The sequence below is a fragment of the Equus asinus genome, chromosome 4 (assembly GCF_041296235.1).
Source record: "Equus asinus isolate D_3611 breed Donkey chromosome 4, EquAss-T2T_v2, whole genome shotgun sequence".
In the NCBI taxonomy this organism is placed as follows: domain Eukaryota; kingdom Metazoa; phylum Chordata; class Mammalia; order Perissodactyla; family Equidae; genus Equus; species Equus asinus.
The window spans coordinates 40,307,947-40,321,100 of NC_091793.1; the positions used below are offsets into that span (position 1 = coordinate 40,307,947).

At 38.6% G+C, this 13,154-nt stretch overlaps 1 protein-coding gene across 2 annotated transcripts in view; it reads left to right on the plus strand.

Moving 5' to 3' along the window:
- The first annotated feature begins 822 nt into the window (after positions 1-822).
- Positions 823-13,154, plus strand: part of NR1H4 (nuclear receptor subfamily 1 group H member 4) — a 71,353-nt gene continuing 59,021 nt past the window's right edge. Inside the window, exon 1 of one of the 2 annotated variants that reach the window (XM_014835067.3) lies at positions 823-1,091. The gene's annotated coding sequence lies outside the window, so the exon portion shown is untranslated. The remainder of the gene's footprint in view (positions 1,092-13,154) is intronic. The other variant, XM_014835066.3, reaches the window with a different exon arrangement.

Genomic DNA, 13,154 nt, shown 5'->3' on the forward strand with positions numbered 1-13,154 from the left:
AGCATTTTGTTTATTTTTTAGGCACTAGGGACCCACTGGGGATTTTCGATTAAGAGAGCATCTAGCAAGGTGCTGGGTATGTATTGTGGAGACAATCAATCAATATTTGCTCAATTGATAAAGGAAAGAAATAATAATGGCTAAAATTTATTGGGTGCTTGCTATATGCCAGACACTTTTCTAACCCCTTACACATTTTTAACTACTCATGTGATTCTCATCACAGCACATAAGATAGTTACTCTATCTCCATCTTACAGATGAGAAGACTAACTCAGAGAGGGTAAGTGTCTCGCCAAGGTTGTGACAAATGAGTAGGTGTCTGAAAAGAGCCCACGCTTCACAGTGCTATGCAATTTGGAAAATAGAAAAAGAAAAGGGGAGAAGAGAAAAGAGTTATGAGGTCAGTGTTGTTCTTCAAAAAGGAAGGTGTGGTAGGCCCAAATTAGCAGAGGAACAGGGTGAGTTGGAAATAAGAGACATTCCGAGGATAGAATCCATACGAATCTGTTATTATTGATATAGGAGGCTTGGGGGACAGTAGGGTCGAGAAGGCTCAGAGGTTCTAACTTCAGTCCCTGGAAGGTGGTGGAACTATTAAAGGAGATTGGAGAAAGGGAGGGAAGATGACAGTTCAGTTTTAGACCATGTGAACAGAAATCTGGATACTCAGAACCCTAAAAAGCAGCCTGAGGAGAAGTGTTTTAAAAGGCGAGATTCAGGGGTCCTTGGCTTGTCACATTCCCTTCTCTGGGGCTCTGTGAGTTGTCCTGGGAATTTCGAGGCTCTCCCAAGGTTCCTTTCTATGTTTATATCATTTAGCAGGGAAAGGATTGTTAATGACTAATCTGTGTCCATGAGGCACGGAGCCAAGGAGGAGATGCTGCTGCTGGGCCAGAAGGCCGCCAGTGATCACCCACGGCTTTTGCTAGAACTCCCTCCTCCTCCTGGCCTCACTGTCTCCTGGACTCACCCCAATGCAAAATTGGATTCTGAGCATTTGTAGCAAATCGCTGTGATTTGGAGAGGAAGACTGGGCTCAGAATCCTCCCAGGGCCTTCAAAGTTCATCTCTGCCCTAAGACAATCCAGGTGAGTACGTAATTCCCCTGGGAGTGGGGTATCTCTAGGTAATAGAGGGGAGATTGTCGTTTGAAGTTTCTCTTTAGTATCAGAAAGTTTGGTGGATGAATGAATTCTAAGTTAGTAGAGTTTGATGTAAAATCCTGAAAACTAAAAAGAAAAGAAAGAAACTTAAAAACAAACAGAAGCAGAAGTTAACGGGTCTAACCTTGCCTTACTGAAAACCAAGTTGCTTACCTTATTGAAAAATTATTTAGGACTATCTTTTTAACATCGTGGTTGCCCAGGAGAATCACAGGAGACAGTGAGTTTCAGAAATGTCTCTGTTCTGATTCCACAGAAATTTTGACTTGTATAATGTGCTGTATTTTGGTGATTTTTCATATCTTGATGTGAGTTTGGGAATATTGCTAACGTCAGATGTCTTGGGATCTAGCAATAGGACAATTCTACACTTACTTGAAACGTAAGTGTTTCCTAGGAAAAGAGCAGGTTTAAAATTTTAGCTTTCTCTTCTGACTTTGGCTGTAAACTCTTCTATTGGTTTCCATTTCTCATATGAATATCAGATAGAAACATCTTAAAAAGATGGAAAATGTTGGGAAAAACTTTATTATCACAATTGTCCAAGGTCCAAATCTACAGATAAGGCATCTCCTTGTCTGCTTACTGCCATAGTGAATTAGGCATCTATGAGGGGAGCTGGATCATTTTTCTTAATTGAGTTTTTATTTAGAAGGGAGGTGGGGTGCAAGTAACTCACGTAGGTTCTTTGAGAAACTCACCTGAGCTTTAAAGAAATCTGATGTTGCCGCTGGTGCTGGCTTAGACTACCTCAGCAGTATCGACAAGAGGGATAGAGAAAGATGTTGGAGGAGGCATCACTGGTTTCTAGCTACGATTTTATAAAACGATAGACACCTTCATCTTGGAGTCCCCCCACCGCCACCCAAATTAGGGACCTGTGCCATCTGCACCATGGACTTTTCTGTTTTGCTGAGCATGTTGCAATACGGCTGATGCAACTCAGAGTTAGTTGATAAAGTCCTGGCCGAGGATGACGCTCTCTTGTCCTGAGACACTTCCTCAGGATTTGCAGCATTGTCTTCCCTCACTCACCTTTGCTCTCTCCCCACAGTTAGACAGAGAAAGTCATGTAATCCTTGTCCTTCCTCTTATTTCCATCCCTCCAGAATCTGGCTAAATTATAATGGAACACCCAATAGTTGTGAGGTCCCGAGTACTTCGTAAGGAAAAGAAGTGTGTGTGCGCTTGAGTGTGTGATGGAGCTAACTTTGATTGAATGTCTCCTAACATGTCACAGCTGTTACCTAAATTGCCTGCTTCCTTCTCACAATAACCCTGCTTAGAAGTTTTTCTTGTACTCATTTTACAGAGAAGGAAACTGAGGCTCAAAGAGAACAAGAAACCTGTCCACAGTTATATGGTTAGGAAGTACAGGACCTGAATATAAGGGCAGATATCTTTCTGACTCCAAAGTCCTTTCCTGCTACCCTGATATTGTTGGATGCTGGGAAAACTTGAAGTCTAGAATGATAGGAGGGCAGGCAGACCAGCCGGCAAACATTTTGGCTTGATGGGGTGATTTGTTAAACCCCAGCACAATTGTGAATATTCCTAAAACCTCGTAGGGCATTTTCTAATGATTGCACCTTGAGCAGGGGAAGTGCAAAATTTTCAGCGCCATTTGCTTTAATGCAGAGGTCAGCCTAGAAGAGTTGATTGGAGACTTCAGTTATCAGCATCTTAGTTAAAGGCACCATGAAACCATCATAGTGCTATGATGAAGGATATCCCAGAGAAGCTCAGAACTGCTGTGGTTCACAGAGGCTGTAGGTTATGAATGCCATGAGAACGCATATCGCCATGTGGTGTATTTTCAAATGCTCACATTGTCATGTTGTCATTGTACATTTGTCATCAGGTGGGGGACTAAAGGAAAGAATGAAGGTGTGTGTTCTTTTCTTGATAGGGAGTGGTCTCCCTTCATTGTGCTCACGGTCTCATTTTCCTCAAATCTTAGCAACATAGATCATGAAAGGGCTAAAAGAAATAGGAACAATTTTCTTCTTTCCAGGTGTTTCTTTTTGCTCCTATATTTTCTACCGGTGGAGATGTAACTACAAGGTATCACTCTATGAGTGTCTTGATCATCCAGCTACACGGGGAGGAAAAAGTTGTCATTATACAAACGTATCCACCCTCCTCTCTTCTCTCTCACCTTCCTCTAGACTCTGAATCTCAGGCCATGTTTGGCTTCAAGAGGCTGGGAATCTTTTGAGACTGTATTAAAAAATATGTGCATTTTACAAAGGATTTTTAGAGCAGTGAAACTAATCTGTATGATATTACAATGGCGGATACATGTCATTATACATTTGAGAAAACCCATAGAATGCAAAACACCAACAGTGAACCGTGATGTAAACTATAGATTTTGAGTGATGATGTGTCAATGTGGGTTCATCAATTGTCACCGATGTACCACTCTAATGGATGTGGATACTGGGGGAGGAAGTGCATTTATAAGGACAGGGGTAAACTGTCTGTACTTTCCATTCAATTTGGCTGTGAACCTAAAACTGTTCTAAAAAGATAAAGTTTATGAACTAAAAAAAAAAACTGTGCATTTTATGTGTTTTTTCTAGAGAGAGGTTGTAATTTGTCATCGAAACTAAAAAATGCTGCACAATTCTAAAAATGTTAAAACAACAACCCTATCTCCCAGAGAATCTAAATGTACCTGTTTACAGCATCCAACTCTGTAATTGGCAAAATGGAGGATGGGGAACGTTATCCTAGGGAATTGACATACCTCAATGCTTTCATCTCAAGAAAAGTTACAACATTATTACTAAGTCTCTTTATAACTAAAATGTCTTTTGACTTCCCCCAAACCTATTCTCCTCTACTTCCCTCTTTCCATATTAATACTTATAAAACCATCTCAATCTTTTCAACCACTGCCTAATATTTGATACTATAGATTGAGCATAGTGTATTTAGCCATTCCACTCTTGGTGGTCATTTAGATGGTTTCTACCTTTTCACCATTGGAAGTAATGCTACAATGAACATCCTTGTGCACATCTACAATGATCTTCCAGGGAAGATACCTAAGAATTAGAATTGCATTTTATTTTAACATACACTGCTGAAGAGACCTCCAAAATGGCTAAAAGCTATGCCCTCACTCGCAGTGTATGAGAATACACACTTCCATACACTTATTCCAACTTTTAATATTATCAAACAAAAATTTTTGCACTCTGATAGGTGGAAATGGTATCTTGTTATATTAATTTGCATTTTTCTACTTATTAATTTGTTTCAGATGTTTTGTGTGTTTATTGGCCGCTTGTATTTCCCTCTTGGTGTATTTCCTCTTTATATCCTTGGCCAATTTCTCCCTTGGATTGTTTATCCTTTCTGTTTTTATTTATAGGAATTATTTATATATTGTTTGTACTAATTTTTTGGCTGCTATAAACAGTTTCTCCAAGTTTGTTTCATATATTTAGCTTTGTTTATGGTGTCTTGATTTCTGTCTTCTTGATTTAAATGTAGTCAAATTTATTCTTTTCCTATTTATTTCTTGTTTAATAAGTCTTTCTCAATCCCTAAATTCATAAAGATCATAAATGTATTTTCCTATATTTTCTCTTCATAATTTCATAATTTTTAGTCTTTAATCCACCTGAGACTTATTTTCAAGAATGATGCAAGATAGGAATCTTTGTTTTTTTCCTCCCAAAGGATTAGCCAATTTTCCTGACTCTATTTCTTGAATAGGCCATCCTTCTTCCACTGATTTGAGCTAAATCCACTAGCTATAGCATAGAGAACTATTTACATCTGCTCAGAACACAACGTGCTATTTTCCCTTCCTATAGCCATCCCCACTGCATGCCACTTGTCTAGTCTAATGCCTGTTCCTTCAAGATCAAATTCAAGAATCAGCCCTCCACCTTAAGGAGGATTCCCCTCATTCTCCTCCTCACTTCTCTGCTTAAAACCACCAATGACTTCCATTTAGAATAAAATCCAAACTCTTACCATAGTCAACAGGCCATCTGAGAGCTGCCTACTCTCAGACCTCCCCTACAATCCTCCTTTCCTTACTCATCTCCAGCCTCACTGGCCTTTTGCTGTTCTTCCAGCACTCCAAACCCAGGCCCTTAGTGCTTGTTGGCCACTCTACCTGGACTTATTTCCCCTTTGCATGTCTTACTCCTTATCTTTCACATCTCAGCTTAAATGCCCACTCTTCAGAGAGCTCACCCTCTTCAGAATAGTGTCCAACCACATCACTCTATCCCTTCTTTCCTTTATTTATTTATTTATTTATTTGAGGAAGATTAGCCCTGAGCTAACTGCTGCCAATCCTCCTCCTTTTTTTTGCTGAGGAAAGCTGGTCCTGAGCTAACATCCGTGCCCATCTTCCTCTACTTTATATGTGGGATGCCTGCCACCACATGGCTTGCCAAGCGGTGCCATGTCTGCACCTGGTCTCCAAACCCACGAACCCCGGGCTGCTGAAGCGGAACGTGCGCACTTACTGCTGCGCCACCGGGCCAGCCCCTCCTTTATTTTCTTATTATCACCATTGGAAATTTCATTATTTGTTTATTTGCATATTATCCATCTTTCCCACTAGACTGTAAGCTCCATTGAGACAGGGATTTTTTCCCCCTTGTCTCACCCATCGCTCTATTTCCAAGACCTAGATCAAAGCCTGATACATAGTGGAGAACTAATGAATGCTGAGTGAATGAATGTCCTTGCTTGTGCTTACTGCTGTCATAGCAATCCCCACACTATTTTAATTGGGTTTTCTTTGCCGAACTTTTCCACTAAACTTCTTGAAGGAGCATGATTTTTTTTTTCTTTATATGTCCAGTGCCTGACACAGAGTCAATAAACATACATTGACCAAATAAATGAGTGAATGAATTCGTTTGGCGTTGACATTGGAAGTTGAAATTAAGGCATCATTTTTAAAGAGTAAATATAATACTTTAAGAAAATGTTCACTTTCTTTAGACACCAGTAAGATGATAGCCAACATGCCATATTGATTATTTGGGGGATTGTATCAGTTATCTAACACTATGTAACAAGCCACCCCAAAACTTAATGGCTTAAAAAGATAATGATTTATTATTTCTTATAATCTATGGGTTGGCTAGTGGGTTCTTCTGCTGGTTTTACGTGGGCTCAGTTATGCAATTGATTTGAACTGGATCATCAACTAGGTCTCATTTCTCTGCCTGAGGCCTTGATGCTGGCTGTTGGCTGGGATATTTGGAATGCCCAAATCTCTTTCTCCAATGCTATTTCAGTCCTGCCTCTTCATGGCATGGTGGTCTCAAGACAGCATTCTAACAGAGAAAAGACAAATACTGCATGAATTCACTCATATGTGGAAAATAACAAATACATGGATAAAGAGAACAGATTAGTGGTAACAAGAGGGGAAGCTGGTTGGAGTGTGGGCGAAAGGGGTAAAGGGACACAAATGTATAGTAATGGGCACAAATTAGACTACTGATGGTGACCACGATGAAGTCTTTATTCAGAAATTGATAAATAATAATATAAACTCCAAATTACACAATGTTGTAAACCATTATGATCTCACTAAAATTACTGGGAGGGGAGGAGAGAGCATTCTAAATGGTGAAAGCAGAAGTCATAAGATCACTTGAGACCTAACCTCAGAAGGAGAACAATTCTATTGGTCAAAGCAAATCATAATAACAGCTCATTCAAGGGATGAAGAAATAGACTTCACTTATCAATGGGATTGAAACGGCAAAGTCAGTTTTTGATTCAAAAACTCTCACTAAAGCAATTGCTTAAACACATCGTGGATTTCTAATAAGTATTTTTGGGACTCACTCCATGCCTGAAAACCTACATCCATGATTTTTTGCGACAGACATTTCTACTTTGGACATGTCAAGCTACCGTGGAATAATGCTGTGGGAAAAGGCCCTTGACATTCTTAGATGCTCTTTTACCTAGATGCTTGTGTCTACTAGGTGCCTCCTTAAGTTTCTTGAGCCCTTAGCAAAGGATCTTACAGCCACATTCATGATTTGATATTTACTCTGGGGCCATTTCTTCCTTTGAGAGTCTTCTGCCAGATGGAGGGGCCCAAAATGCAAAACAGTCTTGTTTTTCAACCCAATGCATTCTGGATCCTTCATATTTACTCTAAATTCTGACTGCAAAATGAACAGCTCCTTCCTTAACTCATCTCTCTCTTCATGTACCTTTTTATGCACAGCTAAAACTAAAAACACCAACTGACACATTCACCATAGTACCTGGAAATCTCCTTAATTAGATCCATAAGTTTGTTAGGAAACTTTTTATCTTACTAGTTACCACAGGTGACAGTTTTGCCAATTCAAAACATGACCCATTCCTTTTCCAGCTTCCTATAGTAATTTCCTCACTGCTCTTCCAATTTCCACTAACGGTCTCCTCACGGCCCTTCCAGCCCCTCCCCACTTCCCAGTCCCAAAGCTAAGGCCGTATGTTTTAGCCTTTTTTTTGTTTTTTAACAGCATCCTCCTTTTAGGTACCAGTTTCTATATCAGTTATTTATTTCTTTGTAGCCAACTACCCTGAAGCTTACTGACTTAAAAGAGTAATGATACATTAATTTTTATATTTCTATGAGTCAGCTGAGTAGTTCCTCTGCTGGTTTTTCCTGGGCTCACTCACGTGGCTCATTCAGATGGAAGACCAATTGGAATGAAAGGTCCAAGATGACCTTATTCGTATGTCTGGAGTCTCGGTGTGGCTGGAAGATGGGACAATTGGGACACCTGGACTTCTCTCTCCATGAGGTTTTATATCTGGGGCATCTAAAAATAGTGTGGCATTTCAGGGCAGCATTCCTAGAGGGGGAAAAACAGAAGCTGCAAGGTCTCTTAAGGCCTGGCTCAGAAACCCCGCAACATAACTTCTATCACATTCTATTGGTCAAGGAAGTCACCAGACCAGCTCAAAAAAAAAAAAAAAAAAAAATTCAAGGGCTGGGGAAATAGACTTCGTCTATTGATGGGTAGTGGCAAACTCACATTGCAAAAGGTAGAATGGAAGATGTTATGGTGGTCATTTTCGCTAATAACAAATAATTTACATAAATAATAGTCATAAAATTTCAGAGGATCCAATGAACTATTTGAAAAAAAGATGACAGATCAGTCATGAAGAAAGCATAAAAAAACAAATTCTTGATCATTTTGACTAAAGCATATAGTGGATAAAAAGATAAAACTTTCCTGACTATGAATAACGAACACTGAGAAGACTAAAAACTATTTCTAGTGGTTCTAAAGTAAGAGAAATTAGCAAAGAGAGATCTGGGAGGATTCTTGAAATTATTTCCTGAGGTGATCAATTCATGTATGAAATGGTTCCCATGGGGAGACATGCTTAAGAGATTTCCAGCAAGAAAGGATACAGTTTACTAATTAGGACTACATTGTGGGGAAGCAGCCTTAGCTGTCAGGTTTTGTATGTGATTAAAAAAAAAATATTCTTCTTCAGCTCTTATGTGTATTGTTCTTGTGCATCTCTATTTATTAATGATCCTATGGCCCAAAAAGACAGATCCTAAAGGTGGTTATCTAATAAGATATATTATTCATTCCTTCACTTATGTATTTAGTTAGTTTATTCATCCCCCCATTTATTCATTCAATCAACAGGTATTTATTGTATATGTAATATGTGCCCAGCAGTGTGCTAGGCCCTGTAGATCCAGTATAAGCTCTCCTGGAGCTGATGGGCCAATGGGGAACACAGACAACCAAATCATCACAAAAACAAAGGTAGAATTACAACTGTGATAAGCACTACAAAGAAGAGGTACCCAGTACTATGAAAGTCCACTGGAGATTAGTGCTAGTCAAGGAGGTTGAGAAGCAGGGTTGGGACTACACTGAGACAAGTGAGACACTTAGGGTGCAAAATTTAGGGAGTACTCACTCTGAGTTCACAGCCCTAGAAGACTCGACTCCAAGTGTTTCTTTTATATCTACTGTTTGGGACCCATTGTGCAGCCTCCAGAGCACAGAAGCACAAAAAGCTGTAGAGCTCTGGTTAGCTAAAGTGTTTTTGGTGCACCACACCTGAAGGAAGTACCTTTAAATGGAGACTTTAGAAACAGCAAAAGAAGTCTGAGAAGAAACAAAATGATGCAACGGCAAACCCCGTACAGGCTTATTTCATTAATTTGTGCATATGAAATTGCTAATGTTGAATTCAAGCCTTAGGCAGAAGTGACCTTGCAGAACTTCCAACTCACCCTCAGTCTCAGCGGGAGAGCTGCATGAGAGAGAGTGCATGTAGAGTTAGATGTTTTTACATCCCCACTCTGCTTCTTACTAGTGGCGTGAGCTTGGAAATGTGGCTTAATCTCTTTGAGCCTCAGTTTTCTCATCTATACAGTGTGTATATTAATACCTACTTGGCCTATCATAGATTAAGTGATGTAACATAGCAAGGAGGCTGCCACATATAGGCATTCATAAAATAATAGTTATTATTTTAATCTCCCAAGAAAAGTAATAGTTACTATGATAATAACAAAGATGGTTCGGTTCTTATAGGGCACCGCTGTCAGAATAATGTGGTCATAATGGCCATATTGGTTTGAGGCCATGTTGCCTGGCCTGTGGTCAGTACTGGCCATGCATGGCCCTTCAAATCTCTCTAGACTTTGGGAAGGATCTATTTAAGTTAAATATGTATTTTTGCCTTGGAAATAATCACTTCAGTTTGAGTGCTTCTCAGAAGATCAAATGTGTGGAAAGACAAAACGTTGTTTCCTCTGGAGTTCCTTTCTCTTTTCCTTAAGAATATTCTTCCAGCTTTTGGCTGAATTCAGGGCTTCCATTGGGCATGAAAGGATTATGGCTAGAACAAGTTCACTTTTTTCCTGCCCTTTAAGAATGGATTACGCAGATATCCAACAAAATGGATGCTTTACCATCAACAGCTGGGTTCATCTGAGAAAAACATCACCAAGGATGGTGTTTTTGGGCGTGAAGAGTTCATAAGGAACCAGCACATGTAACCATTTCTGCCTTCATCTTCTGAGAGCTGAGATTCTTCTAAATCAGAGTCAAAGCTATTTAATTGGATCAGGGTCTTTGCAAGGTCTCCATTTGCAAATGGTTTACGTTAAATCAGAGAAGCTCCATACACCATGAACTTCCTGTGACACAGTATCTAAACAAGTAAAAAGTGATAACCAGAAAGTGGCAGTCCAAATGACCAGTCACTGTGTGTCTTATCACATTAAAAACAAACAGCGCATACCATTTCTGGAATTATTTCTGGGTCCTTAAATTAGGACTTAGGTTACAATATCATACAAATAAACATAAAGTAAAATAAACATTTTGTCTCTGCTTCCACCAATACCCAAGGTTTAAACTTGCTATCATCAGGCTTCTTCCTCTCCTTCTTTCTCCTTTATGTATGCTGTTCTCAAGCCCCTTCCTTTCCGTCTCTACACATACAGTTACAGATATAGATATCTGAACAGCTCACTTCAGCAACAAATTTCTGGAATTTTTCTCCTTTTACTGCTTACCCTCCCCGTCCCACCTTCTCATTAAAGTAATCTTCTTGAGCACAGATTTCATTGTGCCACTCAACATTTCTAATAGCATCTCATTGACAGTTACAATTCCCAGACATTTTATGGGAAGGAATTACTTTTTCTTCAAAGCCTTAAAAATGTTTATATGTGTGAGTTTAAGAGTGTGTAAGAAGGAAAGAATGCCTATATGAACTGGCTTATCTTTAAAGATGAGGAAGCTTTTCACATACGTATATAATTTCATTCAATCTTTTTCATTATGAAATATTTCCAACATGCAAAAAATTAAGTAATATAATCAACTCCCTTGTATTTACCTCCAGCTTAAGAAGGAGAGCATTACAGATGCTGTGAAAATTACCTATGTACCCACTCAGTCACTCTGCACCACTATTCTGAACGTGGCTTCCACACTTCCATTCATGTCTCTATAGGTCAGAGCAGGAGTCACAAGCTTTTATTTCTATAAAGGCCAAATAGTGAACATTTTAGGCTTTGCTGACCGTGTGGGCTGTGTCCCAACTACTTAACTCTGCCATTGTTGAGTGAAAATAGCCATAGACAATATGTAAAAAAATGGGCAAATACAGCCCTTGGCAGGCTGAATTTGGCCCCTGAGTCATAGTTTCCTGGAGGAGGAAAGAGAGGAAGATAAGGAGGAAGATAAATGACAGAAGAAGCCTCCATGGAGAGGTTGAGACCCACATGGGAAAAAATCTATAAAACTGAGACATAAGAGCACATTTGAATAAATGGAGACATACCTTGTCCCTGAAAGGCAAAATTGAATATTACAAAGATGTAGATCTTCCGACTTAAAAATATAGGTTTGTGGCCATCTCAACTCCCAAAGAAACTTTTTTTAAAGAATATGATACAAGATGTGATAGTTTATCATAGAGAACAAGTAAGTGAGAATATTTTAAGAAATTTTGAAAAAGAATGAACAATAATAGGAAAGGATGATATTGGTACAAGTTGTAACTGTATTATCAATGGAAAGCTAAAGTGAGTCTGAAGCATAGAAACTTCATAGATCAACGTGGAAAGGAAAAAGTGTTCAATGAGCAATTCTGAGAAAAATTCACCCTGCACCATAAACTGAAAATAAAAGGCAATATGAGGAAGCTTTAAAAGATCAAATATATTCAACTACATACAGTGCAAAATTTTCTGGGTAAAGATAATTAAGAGGCAAATGAAAATGTTTGCAGCAAATATAACAGAATGCTAATACATTCAAGATACAAAGAACTAAGTCAATGAAAAAGATGAACACTTCCATAGAAAAAAAGGTAAAGGCCATAAACAGAAAATGGAAAGAAACTATCACAGATAGGCAATAAAAATGTGAAAAAATTTTTTCAATTTCACTAGTAATCAGAGAAATGCAATTTAATACAGCGAGATAGGATTTGTCACCCGGCAAATTAGAAAAGATTGTTTAAAGTAAGAGTAGGTAGTGCGAAAGAAGGTGGGGTGAACAAGGCACTCTTATCCACTGCTGGTGGTGGTGTAAATTGAAAAAACAAAGGTAGGAAACGCAACTTGACATTTTTTAAATGCTTTTCTGTATTGTCTGAGTTTTCTGCAATGACCCTTTTATTTTAAAAGTACTTTTATTTAAAAAATGAATTCTGACAACTTTTCAGGGAAACAGTGCATGAAAGCAGGGAAATTTGTGTGCAAATTCAGCTATTTTTCTTTATCTGCTCCGATTCCAAATGAATCCTTTGTGTACTCACACATACGTGAATTCATCTGAATAGAAATGAGGGCTTCCTCTTATCTGCGCTTTCATTACTAACTTCAGAGAATTCTTAGAATTCGGTCTGCAGTTTCTCAAAGTTCATTATTTAAACAGAGCCTTTAACTGTGTTTCTAAGGAGGTACTCTTCCTCTAGTGCATGTGGCAGTTGCTGCCAATGCTGGCTGCCAATCTGGCTGTGTCTGTTCCCCGACGATGCTTTCCTGCTTTCTCATCTGAAGGTTCTCTTGCACAATAGACCATTTTCTCTACTTGTGCTCTTTGGCACAGAGGAGAATGATCCACCCTATTTGTAGAGAAAGTCTCACTGGCAAGGTGTAGTTTTGATCAAATGGACACTAATAATAACTAATAAACTCAATCCAGGAAATTTTTTATTTAAACATTTAAAATCTTAAAGTCACTAGAAATTTTTTTAAAAATTCAAATTCTTATGCATATTTTAGTTGCAGAAAAGTATGATAGGATGATCAATAATAGACATTCAAGCATAAAAATATCTCATTAGGATAAAACTTTGCACTGAAGTGGAATGAAATACAAACTCAAAGAAGAACAGCAATGATAAAAAATATTTCCAAATGTTAAAGAACGTCTTCTTGTATTTCTTAGAAGGATGAAGGAGGATGTTAAGTTGCTGTGATATTTAAATTTA